This window comes from Cavia porcellus, unplaced genomic scaffold (genome assembly GCF_034190915.1).
Source record: "Cavia porcellus strain 051 isolate PalLab524CR breed Dunkin Hartley unplaced genomic scaffold, mCavPor4.1 scaffold_7, whole genome shotgun sequence".
NCBI lineage: Eukaryota > Metazoa > Chordata > Mammalia > Rodentia > Caviidae > Cavia > Cavia porcellus.
The window spans coordinates 25,558,904-25,572,438 of record NW_026947490.1 but is presented as its reverse complement, the minus strand read 5'-3'; positions in this window follow the sequence as shown (position 1 = coordinate 25,572,438).

The window sequence follows — 13,535 nt, the reverse complement described above, 5'->3', positions numbered from 1 at the left end:
GATCTTATTTGATTATGTTTTTGTAGTATCAGTTGTGAAAGAGCTTGGTTTCCTGAGAGGGAGTGTGGGAAAAGAGGAGTGGTAAAACCTGAACAAATGATCCTGACTGCTGAAAGATAATGCAAAGTCATCTTTTACTGAAAACTGGAAACTTGAAGTGAACTTGAAATAGTCATCTCACAGAACAAAGAGAAGGTAGGTTTTCAAAACTGGGTAAGAGTCATCAATCACATAGTTACCATAAATACAATGATTTTATTGACACTATCAAATTCCAAATTTTCTACAAAGAAAAAATGACCTTACGCAATAATTACCCCTTATATTGCATGTATTCAATAATTTCAATGTTGCTGCATGTAATAATAATGAGAATATTTTTATTATATAGTAGGCATGGAAACAAAAATATAAAGTTGTGGTTTACCACAGAAATATTCCATGGGTATTTAAGAATACACTTCTGATCTTTTACAAACAAAAGAGACATATAGAATTCTGCAAAGCCACAAAAAGGACTGGAAGATGACATCTCATGTCCAAGAAAGGCTTGTTCATTGGAAGGACATATCCCCAACAAAATGATACAGGAGAAAATTATTCCAAACTCCTGTGGAGAGATGAAATATTGATTTTCGGTATTTCAGTGTCAACCTTAGTGAAAACTGTATCATCCCTTATCTGACTGTACTTCTAGTCAATCTTTTTCTACCAAAATCATAATTATATGTTCAGACAAAAATGAAAATTTTACATCTGTTGATATCCAAATGTGAACAAAGTAATTGTTAGCCTCTGTTTGTGATCCATAACGTGGGTGTTATATTCTGCCTCTGTCACAAATGTTGTGAAATATTTATCAGTGTGGGGTAATTAATAGTTATTTTTTTCTAATTTCTTCATATCAGTTATTTACAAGAAGCAAACGTTATCAGAAAGTTGTAAGAATGAAATATGTCTCAAAACATTTCTAGTTGACCTGTAGGCTCGGAGGATAGCTAACAATTATGCCTTGTGATCCCTTTTTAGACCAGTATTTAATTATCACTGAGTTGGAATAATTGCGTTTCAGTCAAAATTTTAAAAAGTGAACAATTACTCTCTATGTATTATAAAAATAATTCTTTAGAGAACTTATTGAAATGTTTTTATAGACGCAATACATTTCAACACTCTGAAGAAAAATTCCTTAAAACGTGTTAATTTGCCTTTCACATGGCCAACATGTCTTTATTTTAGTACTGAAGAATATAGGGTGTTACCATGAATTCTTCTCTGTCTACAGCAACTATTTCTATACTGTAAGGTTTTCAATAATCCATGAGAAGCCAGTGTCTGGTAGAGCCACATCTTCTGAAGTTGCACGTACATTTTCTCCTCAAAACCTGGGCTTGTTTTTTGTTTATAATTCCTCATAAACACCATTTTGATTTTTAAATTTTTGTTATATGTATGTAATACATAGCAATACATTCCACTTAGGACATTTGAATACGTATGCATATTGTACCTTCATCATTTTTATTTCCATCCTGTCTTCTCCCCTAAATCACTTTCCACCAAGTCCCTTCTAATCTGAAAAAATTTACCTCCCTGTTTCTTATCATCTTTTTTTTTTTGTTTAGGATCAGAAAAATTAAATACAAGTTTTTTAATATTTCAGTTTTTAATTTAGGCTTGCCTCACCTAATTAAATTACCAAATTATCACTTATAAAATATTTTCCAACATGAAATACTTCGATTTTGTCCTCATATCTCAGATTTGCATTGGTATCATGGTGAACTCATCACTTTTTGTGGCACTGATGCATACCTTCTTTACTCAACCTAATCTTACCAGGACCATAGATTTCATTATGATTCACCTGACAGTGGTGAACAGTTTGACTATCATAGTCACACACCATACATAAAGGTATCCTTTGGAGTAAGACACTTTTTGAATGATGCTGGCAGTAAGGTAACTTTGTATGCATAGTTAACCAAGGTGTTCCCATTCGTACTAAGTCTCCTCCAACATCTATGATTACACACACACACACACACACACACACACACACACACACACACTGTCTTAGTTACTTTTTACTCATCACTGAGACAAAATACCTGAAGCCCAAAGTTGGGAAAGGAAAGGTTTATTTCTTATAGTTTTTGGAGGTTTCAGTCCACACTCATTTGGCTCCAAGGCAAGCGGGCATACTTGGGCTGCAGTTTATGGTGACCACACACAGAAAACAGGAACCAGCAAAGAGCAAGACCCACCTTCTTCCTGACATTACATCACATCCTGGCTCCACCCCTATGTGGGTGGAGCACTGACACCATCAATCTAAGCATTAGACAATGAACCAATCACAAATACACAATGCAAACTCATGAGGCCTGGGGAACATAGACATAAACCATGACATTCCACCCCTGGCCCCCAGGACTCATGTATATCCTTTATACAAAAGGCATTTAGTCCACCTCCAAGAGTTGCCAAAGTCCTAACACTTTCAGCATTGCTGAATAGTCCAAGTCCCAAGTCTCCTCCAACATCTATGATAAACTCTTAACTGTAACCCCCTGTGCAAATGAAACAAGATTAAACATTTCTGAAATGCAAAGGCACAAGATAAACATTACCATTCCAAAAGTTACAAACAGGGAAATATAAAGCATTGGAAACAAAGCAAGTCCAACATCCAGCAGGACGAACATAAAGTCCTAGAGTTCCATGCTCAGCATCTGAAGCAATCTGGTTACAAGCTCCAAAAGGCTTGAGTTATTCCACTGCCAGGGCACTTCCAGTGATTTGAACTCCTGCAGCTTTTCTCTTAAATCTCCTCTGCTCGCTTTTTGCAGATTCCCTTGAATCACCCACATTCCTGGCTTTTCCAAACTTCTGGGGTCTCCACTGCACCTTTGGCTTCACCCTTACATCTTCACAAATTGCCTTCTCAGGGGCACACTGCTTGGCCTCACAGGCCCTTTGCAATCGAGGTAGAAGCCATCTTTTCCTCAGAATTCATGCATTTTCCTTGCACCTAATCAGCACCTTGTAGATGCCACCAAGGTCTGCTGACAGCTGAAGCAGTAGCCAGCTTTTCTCTTTCTTGGCTATAGGGGTCATTTGCCTGGATCACAGGGCTCTGTTTATCTGATTGTGAGGAAAAGCTTCTTTATGTTGCCACCATTCTGGAACATGGCACTCTGATGTTTTTCCCTCTGATCAAATTCTTTCACCTTTGCAGTGAGGCTGCAAAGAGTAGGGACCCACTTCCTGGGATGCCCCAGGGCCATCTTTCTTATCTCTCTGTTTCCCATCAACAATCAAAATCTCAACTCTGTCTTATAATCCATAGCTTCCTGGAATTTTCCTAATGGCCAAATTCACAGCATTGTAAATTATCCTGCTGGGCTCTTAGCTCTTGATCTGAAACATAAAGCTGCCTGAAAGCCCCCAACAATAGCCGTGCCACAGCCTCAATGTTTGATTGCTTTTTAATTTCTTTTTCAAGATTAATCAGTCCATTGCCCTTCGTCTCAGTCTCAGGAAAAGTCTCTGGGCAGGAGCAAAATGCAGACAAACTTTCTGCCAAGCCATAACACACATCACATGGAGTCCAACAACCAATGCAGTCCTTCCCAGCAGAAACCTCCCAAGCCCATGGCTGGGCTGCAGTTTATGGTGGCTGCAAACAGCAAACAGGAAACAGCAAATAGCAAGACATACCTTCTTCTTGCCATTAAATTACATCCTGGCTCCACCCCTATGTGGGTGGAGCACTGACACCATCAATCCAAGCACCAGACAATGAACCAATCACAAGTACACAATGCAAACTCATGAGGCCTGGGGGACACGACATAAACCGTGTCACGCATACACACACACACACACACACACACACAGTGCAAAATGAGACTTACGTTGATGGATAACCCCATGTTATTCCTGAAGCTTTGGTCATGAGCAGACTGGTCAGTTTCCAGGGTGATCAGATCAGGGCTGTTATTTCCTTAGTCTTGGGCTCTGTGTAGAATGATCAGTTTCCAGGGGGATTAGAGAATCACTGTTGTATTCGGTGGTGGCCTAATCTCATTGCAGGAGCAGCTGGTTTGGTTGGCCTGGATCCTGCTAACAGGTCCACCTGTGTTGGTCACTTTTGGCTTCTGTTAATTGGGATGGATCTATGGCACAGTTCCTGTAACTTTAACAGCAATGGAGATGGAAAAATTTACAGTATAGAACCCATTCTTAAGGGCCCAAAACTGGCTGGATTTTATCTGTTAACCCAAACAATGTTCCTGATTTGAATCAGTATATTGGATCTATGAGGCCTACAGGCACTTTCTTCTGTACACATTTATAGACATCTTAAATGGCTAATTCAGAGCTTGCATCTCTCTCTCTCTCTCTCTCTCTCTCTCTCTCTCTCTCTCTCTCTGTGTGTGTGTGTGTGTGTGTGTGTGTCTGTCTGTCTGTCTAGTGGTATCTGGGATTGAACTCATGACCATGTGCTTGCAAGGCAGGCACTTATGCTGCTGAGCTAAATCCTCAGCCAAAATGTATCTCTTTAATGTAAATATTTCTAGAGTTTACAGATCAGCCTTAATTTTACCTATGAATGTGGGTGGCAACCAAAGATTTGTAGTGAGAACACATAGTTTATTTGGTAGGGATGTAGACCAGACCTAGAGAAAACCATGGACCAAAATTGGTCTCATCTTCGGTGGGCCTATTGGCAGTATTTTCACAATTGTTTGAGTGCCCAGTTCATCTGCTCTACTTTTCCTGAGCTCTGCTGCCAGTAAGACTTGCGAAGCTTCTATTTTATCTTTAAAATTTGTGTGAGCTCTTGGACTAGGATAGTTATGAATGGAGGTCAAATCACTGACCCCAAAGTCAGGATTAATCTAAATCTTGGATGATAGCTCCTAACAGCATGTACTCAACCAACTCTGAATCCTACTTGATCGTGGTGTGTAATCTTCTAGATGATGTTGTACATTCTCTGCCAGTGTCTTACCGTGGATTTTTGAATGTATGTTTATTAGAGGGATTGGCCAGTAGGCTTCTCTCTCTCTCTCTCTCTCTCTCTGTTTCTTTTTATTTTTTATTTTTTGTTTGGCCATCTCTCTGATTTTGGTATCAGGGTAATAATTGCTTCCAGAATTGGTTTTTGAAGTATTGTTTCACTTTAAATTTCATTAAAGTGATTAATTGTTAGTGTCATTAAATGTTCTGTAAATTTTTGTAGAATGCAGGAAGAAAACCATCCCTAACTTCTTTTGTTGATACATTTTAATTGCATGTCAATTTCATTGACTGATATTGAGTTATTTAGAATGTTTATATCTTCTTGGTTCTGTTTTGGTAATTCACGTGTGTTTATGAATCTTTCCAATTCAGCTGTGTTTTCCATTTTATTAGAGTACAGCTTTTTAAAGTAGGTTTTGATAATTTTCTGGATATCAACAGGATTTCTTGTGATTTCATTCTTTTCATTGTTAATTGCTTTTGTTTTGGTCTTTTCTATTTTTAGTAAGGTTGGCTAGAGAATTAGCAATTTTATTTACTACTACAAAGCAATTGTTTTACTCATGCTTTTCACTGTTTTCTTAGTGTGAGTTGAATTAAGTTGTGCTCTGAGTTTTCTGTCTTGTGTGAGCTTTGAAATGGATTTGTTTTTCCTTCTGTAAAAGTTTAAGATGCAAAATTAAACTGTTTATTTGAGCTCATTCACTTTTCTTGATATGAAAATTTATTGCTATAAATTTTCCTTTTATGACTACTTTCATTGTGTCCCATAAGTTCCACTACGTTGCATAAACATTTTCATTTAATTGTAGATAATACTTATATTTTCTTCTTTAATTTTCTCTGTGACCCATTAGTTCTTTAGGAGGGTGTTTTTCTTTTTTTTTAATTTTTTTAAATTTTATTTAAGAGGAAAAAGAGAAAAACACAAAACAAAACAAAGCAGTGTAAGGTTACACATAATACAGAACTACAAAAAAAAACATAACAGTAAGAAATCACCTGTTAATAGATTACATATTATCATCTTGGAAATAGTTGCTCAAATCACATTATCAAAGAATACAAAGTAGACATCCAAACAGAGAGACTGCAAACAGCTGTGTTCAATGATCTAAAAACAGTGATATAGTCAGCTATTTAACACTCCTAAACAAACTTGCTGTTATATCCGTTAGAGCTCTTTTTTTTTTTCTCCCTCTCTTTTTTACAACAAAATTTACACATTTTGGATTTTATTTCTCCTTAGTTCTTATTACTTTTTTGTAGGGGGAGAGAATAAAGTCAAATATGGCAAAACAAAGCTGTCAGGCAAAACCAAGGATAGACATAGCACATGATGTAGAACAGAGTACAAGGTTATTAACAATGGTTATCAACTTTGTCTCTTGTTTCCTTAAAAGGAATTGTCTATCTCATTAGATATTATAAAGTTGGACAAAACAGTAGAGAACAAGACCAATAAAACTTAGGCATTGTAAATATTACAGGACTTCCAAAGGAGACAATAGTCAAACCAGAATGGGCATCTTAGTGAATCTTATTGCCTTCAAAGTAGTTGCCTATACCCTCAAACTTGATACTATCTCACAGAATGGAACAGAGTCTAATCAGTCAAAACAAGATTGTGGGAGTATTACAGGACTTCAAAACAAGTTAATAGGAAATCAAAAAGAGTTACTATTATATATCCTAATTTTTTAATTTTTCCCTTAATTAAAATAAGCATAAGAAATAACTAAATAATTTTTTTAAAGAATAGTAGTTACCATAGTGTCTGTCTTTTTCCTTGAAATATTTGGATAAAACTTCATACACAATAGCTTCAAATATTTCCATATCAAGAAGCCCAGAATAAAGCCTTTCTAATTAATAAGTGAAAATTTTATAAGGCTTCAAGGCCACATAATGGGGAATCATGATTACCACATATTTTTATATATTTGAATCATTACTTACATTAGGGAAACTATTCGGAATTCATACATGCGAGATTGATTTATTTCACTTATGAGTATGGTCTCAAGCTGCACCCATTTATTGATAAATATCTCAATGTGATCCTTCTTTATAGCTGAATAATACTCCATTGTATAGAAATACCACAACTTTTTTATCCATTCCTCAGTTGATGGACACTTGGGTTGTTTCCAAGATCTGGAGATTACAAATTGTGCTGCTATAAACATAGGTGCACATGTATCACTGTGGTATGATGCTTTCAGTTCTTCTGGAAATATGCCTATAAATGGAATAGCTGGAATAAATCGGACTTCCAATCCCAGGTTTTTGAGAAATCTCCAGACTGACCTCCACAAAGGGTGCACCAGTCTGCACTCCCCACAACAGTGTAAGAGACTTCCTTTTTCCCCACAGCCTCTCCAGCATTTGTTGTTGTTGGCTTTCTTGATCCTGGACATTCTTTCAGGAGTGAGATGGTATCTCAGTGTAGTTTACATTTGCATTTCTCTAATGACCAAAGATGATGAACATTTTTTCATGTATTTATTTGCCATTTGCATTTCTTCATCTGAGAAGTGCATATTCATCTCAGATGCCCATTTTTGGATTGGATCTTTGAATTTTGGGGGTCTGAGTTTTTTTAATTCTTTATATGTTTTAGACAAGAGTCCCTTGTCTGAGAGAGAGTTCACTAAAATTTTTTCCCACTTTGTGGGTTTTCTTTTCACTATGCTGGAGATTTCTTTTGACATGCAGAAACTTTTTAATAAGAAGTGGTCCCAGTTATTGATTCTGGGAATTATTTCCCGTGCGGCTTGAGTCCTGTTCATGAGTTCTCTACCTACTCCTATGTCTCCAAGGTTTCTACCCAATTTGTCTTCCAATAGATTTAGTGTTTCTGTTTTAATATTCAGATCTTTGACCCATTTAGATTTTAATTTAGTACATGGTGATAGACATGGGTCTAGCTTTAGTTTTCAGCAAATGGAGAGCCAGTTTTTCCAGCACCATTTATTAAAGAGACTGTCATTCTTCCAGTGAATCTGCTTGGCTCCTTTATCAAACATAAGGTGGTTGAGTGTGTTTGTAGTTGTGGTTGTATCTTTTAATCTATTCCATTGATCTTCAGCTCTGTTTTGATTCCAGTATCACGTTGATTTTACTACTGTTGCTTTGTAGTATAATTTCTTTTTTTTTATTTAAGAGGAAAAAGAGAAAAACACAAAACAAACCAAAGTGGTGTAAGGGTACACATAATACAGGACTACAAAAAAACAAAAAAAACCAAAACAAACAAACAAACAAAAAACATAACAGTAAGAAATCACCTGTTAGTAGATTACATATTATCATCTTGAAGATAGTTCCTCAAATCACAGTATCAAAGAATACAAGGTGGACATTCAAACAGGGAGACTGCAAACAGCTGTGTTCAGTGATCCATAAACATTGATATAGTCAGCTATTTAACACCCCTAAACACACTTGATGTTATATCCGTTAGAGCTCTTTTTCTTTTTTTTTTTCCCTCTCTTTTTTACAACAAAATTTACACATTTTGGATTTTATTACTCCTTAGTGCTTATTACTTTTTTTGGGGGGGGGAGAACAAAGTCAAATATGGCAAAACAAAGCTGTCAGTCAATACCAAGGATAGACATAGCACATGGTGTAGAACAGAGTACAAGTTTATCAACAATGGTTATCAACGTTGTCCCTTGTTTCCTTAAAAAGAATTGTCTATCTCATTAGATATTATAAAGTTGGACAAAACAGTAGAGAACAAGACCAATAAAACTTAGGCATTGTAAACATTACAGGACTTCCAAAGAAGACAATAGTCAAACCAGAATGGGTATCTTAGTGAATCTTATTGTCTTCAAAGTAGTTGTCTATGTCTTCAAACTTGATACTATAATATAGAATGGAACAGAGTCTAATCAGTCAAAACAAGATTGTGGGAGTACTACAGGACTTCAAAACAAGTTAATAGGAAATCAAAAAGAGTTACTATTTATATATCCTAATTTTTTGAATTTTTTCTTTAATTAAGACAAACATAAGAAATAAAAAATAGTTTTTTTAAAACAATAAGGGGAAGATTGAGATAAAACAGGACATAACAATATAACAATAGAGGTCACAGCATGACTGTTTCAACAACCTAGTACTTCACCACCATATAACCTGACTTAATAGTAGTTACCATAGTGTCTTTTTCCTTGAAATATTTGGATAAAACTTCATATACTCTAGCTTCAAATATATTCATATCAAGAAGCCCAGAATAAAGACATTCTAATTAATGAGTGAAAACTTCATAAGGCTCCAAGGCCACCTAATGGGGAATCATGATTACCACATATTTTTATATATTTGAATCATTACTTACATTAGGGAAACTATTCGGTATTCACACATGCGAGATTGATTTATTTCGCTTATGAGTATGGTCTCAAGCTGCGCCCATTTATTGATAAATATCTCAATGTGATCCTTCTTTATAGCTGAATAATACTCCATTGTATAGAAATACCACAACTTTTTTATCCATTCCTCAGTTGATGGACACTTGGGTTGTTTCCAAGATCTGGCGATTACAAATTGTGCTGCTATAAACATAGGTGCACATATATCACTGTGGTATGACGCTTTCAGTTCTTCTGGGAATATGCCTAGAAGTGGAATAGCTGGAATAAATGGGATTTCCAGTCCCAACTTTTTGAGAAATCTCCAGACAGATCTCCACAAAGGCTGTACCAGTCTACACTCCCACCAACAGTGCAGGAGAGTTCCTTTTTCCCCACAGCCTCTCCAGCATTTGTTGTCGGTTTTCTTGATACTGGCCATTCTTTCAGGAGTGAGATGGTATCTCAGTGTGGTTTTAATTTGCATTTCTCTAATGACCAATGATGATGAGCATTTTTTCATGTATTTATTTGCCATTTGCATTTCTTCATCTGAGAATTGCGTATTCATCTCAGATGCCCATTTTTGGATTGGATCTTTGAATTTTGGAGGTCTGAGTTTCTTTAATTCTTTCTATGTTTTAGACAAGAGGTCCTTGTCTGAGAGAGAGTTCACTAAAATCTTTTCCCAGTTTGTGGGTTTTCTTTTCACTATGCTGGAGATTTCTTTTGACATGCAGAAACTTTTTAATAAGAAGTGGTCCCAGTTATTGATTCTGGGAAGTATTTCCCGTGCGGTTTGAGTCCTGTTCATGAATTCTTTACCTACTCCTATGTCTCCAAGGTTTCTACCTAATTTGTCTTCCAATAGATTTAGTGTTTCTGTTTTAATATTCAGGTCTTTGACCCATTTAGATTTTAATTTAGTACATGGTGATAGACATGGGTCTAGCTTTAGTTTTTGGCAAATGGAGAGCCAGTTTTTCCAGCACCATTTATTAAAGAGACTGTCGTTCTTCCAGTGAACCTGCTTGGCTCCTTTATCAAAGATAAGGTGGTTGAGTGTGTTCGTAGTTGTGGTTGTATCTTCTAACCTATTCCTCTGATCATCGGCTCTGTTTTGATTCCAATACCATGTTGATTTTACTACCATTGCTTTGTAGTATAACTTCAAGTCAGGGATTGTGATCCCTCCTGCTTTGTCTTTGCTGCTTAGAATTGCCTTTGCGATTCTAGGTCTCTTCTGGTTCCAGATGAAATTTAGGAGTGATTTCTCTAGATCTATAAGGTATGTTGATGGTATTTCTATTGGGATTGCATTGAATCTGTATAACAGTTTTGGGAGAATGGCCATTTTCACAATGTTTGTTCTTCCTATCCATGAGCAAGGGATGTCTTCCCATTTTCTGAGATCATCTTCAATTTCCTTTTTCAGTGTATTATAATTTTCACTGTATAAGTCTTTCACTTCTTTCGTAAGAGTAATTCCTAAATATTTCATTTTTTTGCTTGCTAATGTGAATAGTCCAGTTTCTCTTATTTCCCTCTCTGTAATTTTGTTGTTCGTGTATAGGAATGCTATTGATTTCTGAGTATTGATTTTGTATCCAGCCACATTACTGAATTTATTTATTGTATCTAAGAGTATTTCAATGGAGGTTAGGTGGTCTTCTATGTAGAGTATCATGTCATCTGCAAACAATGATAACTTAACTTCTTCTTTTCCTATCTTTGCCCCTTTTATTTCTCTTTCCTGCCTAATTGCTCTGGCTAGTACTTCCAGTACTATATTAAATAGGAGTGGTGATAAAGGACATCCTTATCTTGTGCCTGATTTTAAAGTAAATGCTTTCAATTTTTGGCCATTTAGTATGATGCTGGCTGTTGGTTTGTCATAAATGGCCTTTATTATATTGAGGTAAGGACCATCTATTCCAATTTTCTGTAGAGTTTTTATCATGAATAAATGTTGGACCTTATCAAAGGCTTTTTCTGCATCTATAGAAATGATCATGTGATTCTTATTTTTGGCTTTATTGATATGGTGGAATACATTTATTGATTTGCATATGTTGAACCATCCTTGCATTCCTGGGATGAATCCCACTTGGTCATGGTGTATAATCTTATTGATGATTTGCTGGATCCTATTTGCCAATATTTTATTGAGGATTTTTGCATCTGTGTTCATTAGGGAGATCGGTCTATAGTTCTCTTTTTTAGTTGGGTCTTTCTCAGGTTTTGGTACTAGAGTAATATTTGCTTCCAGGAATGACTTAGGAAGGATTGCTTCCCTTTCAATTTCATTGAATAGTTTTAGGAGTGTCGGCATTAGGTCTTCTTTGTATTTCTTGTAGAATTCTGCAGTGAATCCATCTGGACCTGGGCTCTTCTTGGTGGGTAAGGACTTAATTGCATTTTCAATTTCAGTAACACAGATTGGGTTATTCAACAGTTTTACATCCTCTTGATCTGGCTTTGGCACTTCATATGCTTCTAAGAATCTGTCTGTTTCTTCTGTGTTATCAAATTTTTGAGAGTAGAGGTTTCCGAAATAGGTGTTGATGATCTTCTGTATTTCTATTGGGTCTGTAGTGATTTCTCATTTTTTATTTCTTATTGCATGAATTTGAGCTTTTTCTTCCCTTTTTAAAATAAGGTTGGCTAGGGGCTTATCGATTTTATTTATTCTTTCAAAGAACCAACTCTTTGATTCGTTGATTCTTTGGATTGTTTTCTTAGTCTCTATTGCATTGATTTCTGCTATGATTTTTATAATTTCCTCTCTTCTTTTGGCTTTGGGCTTGACTTGCTCTTCTTTTTCTAGCTGTTTGAGGTGTAGCATCAAGTTATTTATTTGTATTCGTTCTGTTTTCCTGATGTGGGAACTTAGTGCAATAAATTTTCCTCTCAGGACGGCTTTCATTGCATCCCACAGATTCCGGTAAGTTGTATCTGCATTTTCATTTTCTTTTAGGTATTGTTTGATTTCTTCTTTAATTTCTTCTGTGACCCACTGATTACTCAAGGGTGTGTTATTCAGTTTCCATGTGTTTGTGTGATTTTTGCAGTATCTTTTATCATTAATTTGTAATTTCAGAGCACTATGATCCGATAACATGCAAGGGATGATTTCAGCTCTTTTGCACTTGTTTAAATATGTTCTGTGAGCTAATATATGGTCTATTTTAGAAAATGATCCATGTACTGCTGAGAAGAATGTGTATTCTGATGTTGTTGGGTGGAACATTCTGTATATGTCTATCAAACCCATTTGTTCACAGGTATGATTCAGTTCTTTTATTTCTTTGCTCATTTTCTGTCCGGTTGATCTGTCCCTTGGTGTCAATGGCGTATTAAGGTCTCCTGTTACAATTGTGTTACTGATAATTTGAGTTTTCATTTCTGTTAATAATTGTTTTATATAACTGGGTGCTCTGGAGTTTGGTTCGTATATATTTAAGATAGTTATCTCTTCCTCTTGAAGTTTTCCCCTTACGAGTATGTAGTGACCTTCTTTATCCTTTATGGTCATTGTTGGTTTAAAGTTCACGTTGTCTGCAAACAGAATGGCTACTCCTGCCTTTTTTTGGTTTCCTGCTGCATGAAGAATTGTTTTCCATCCTTTGACTTTCAGTCTGTGAGTATCCTTCTGGGTTAGATGGGTTTCCTGTAAGCAGCATATGGTTGGATTTTGTTTCTTGATCCATTCTGCTAGTCTGTTTCTTTTGATTGGTGCATTGAGACCATTTACATTAATGGTTATTACTGTTAAATGTTGGTTAATTGTAGGAATCTTATCTCTCTGCTGTTGCATCTTTATCTTTCTGTTCTGTTTAATTATTTGCTTTGCTTAGTGGTTTTTTCCTTTGTGTATCTAAACTGTCTTTCAATATTTTTTGCAGCGTTGGTTTGGTGTTCATGAAGTTCTTCAGCTGTTCTTTGTCATGGAAGTATCGTATTTCTCCATCTATTTTGAATGATAGTTTTTCAGTATATATCAGTCTAGGTTGGAAATCATTTTGCTTTAGGATCTGGAATACTTCACTCCATGCTCTTCTTGACTTTATTGTTTGTGATGAGAAGTCTGCTGTGATTCTGATAGGTTTTCCTTTATAAGTGATCTGTCTTTTC